Source organism: Egretta garzetta, unplaced genomic scaffold (assembly GCF_000687185.1).
Source record: "Egretta garzetta isolate BGI_Z169 unplaced genomic scaffold, ASM68718v1 scaffold136, whole genome shotgun sequence".
NCBI lineage: Eukaryota > Metazoa > Chordata > Aves > Pelecaniformes > Ardeidae > Egretta > Egretta garzetta.
This window is the reverse complement of record NW_009260066.1, coordinates 4,666,016-4,667,588: the sequence shown is the minus strand read 5'-3', so window position 1 is coordinate 4,667,588 and position 1,573 is coordinate 4,666,016.

The following is a 1,573-nucleotide window of genomic DNA, read 5'->3' as shown; positions in this document are numbered from 1 at the left end:
CACAACGACTTAACATCCTCCCACAGGCATTGAAGGGAATTGGAGAGGATTTTTAAAAAGACAGTGTAGAACAGGATTCCACCTTCCATGATCTTTAACATCTCTTGGAGAACATGGTATGTTTGAGAAAACAAAGCTTCTTAACCTAGCAGCTAAGCTGGGTGTTGTTGCATCCTTGAGGTTGAAGAGGGTCCAAATTTCATATAGGAATAACCAGGTGACCCTGGGGGACAGAATAAGAGAGAAAGGACGATATTTAATAGCCTGCAATACAAAGTCATGTGTTTAGCTGTTAACCAGAATTTGTGCTAGGAATTTTGAGTCCACATTGAAAATGACAAGAGGCAAAAGCAAAGTCCAAAAACAACACTTGAGGCCTTTGATGGTCATAGGATGACTGTGATCTAATGAAGCCATGAAAAAACAAAACAAACCAAACAAAAAGCAAATAATCTGAATACATATCAGGAACAGTTTTTCTAGCACAGACAAGGAGGAAACGTTAATGCCATTGCTCAGAGCAATGATAAGATGTTTAGAAGGACATACAATTCTGATCAAAGGAAATTCAAACTGGACTCAGTGAAGAGAAAGTATATTTGCATGACCTGAGAAATAGAAAGTCTGTCTTATAGGACACTAAAAATGCTAAGCCTGACAAACTGTGGGCTAAGGGTGAGGGGGAAGATCTGCTTAAGCTAATGAACTATGCTGGTACAAAATCCAATGCCCTTAACATAGCCATGAATAAAAATAGATGAAAAAGTAGGTTAATGACGCCTAGGACAATATATTCTAGGACTGTCTTCTATTTGGAATACTAGGTCCAAACCATCTACCAGGTTTAAGATGGAAAAGCTTAAGAATGAGCTTTACCAATGGCAGCTGGGGGCTGACCTGCTGGAAAGCAGTTTTGCTGAGAGGGACCTGGGAGTCCTGGTGGACGACAAGCTGACCATGAGCCAGCAGCGTGCCCTTGTTGCCAAGAAGGCCAATGGCATCCTGGGGTGCATTAAGAGGAGCATGGCCAGCAAGTCGAGGGAGGTTCTCCTCCCCCTCTACTCTGCCCTGGTGAGACCCCACCTGGAGTACTGTGTCCAGTTCTGGGCTCCTCGGTTCAAGAAAGACGAGGAACTCCTAGAGAGAGTCCAGAGGAGGGCAACAAAGATGATGAGGGGACTGGAGCATCTCCCCTACGAGGAAAGGCTGAGGGAGGTGAGCTTGTTCAGCCTGAAGAAGAGAAGACTGAGAAGGGATCTCATCAACATGTACAAATATCTTAACAGTGGATGTCACAAGGATGGAGTCAGACTCTTCTCAGTGTTGCCCAGCGCCAGGACAAGGGGCAATGGGCACAAACTGAAGCAGAAGAGGTTCCAGTTGAACATGAGGAAGAAATTCTTGACTTTGAGGGTGACAGAGTGCTGGCCCAGGCTGCCCAGGGGGGCTGTGGAGTCTCTTTCTCTGGAGATATTCAACCCCCGCCCGGATGATGTCCTGTGCACCCTACTCTGGGTGAGCCTGCTTGAGCAGGGGTGTTGGACTGGGTGAGCTCCAGAGGGCCCTTCCAACC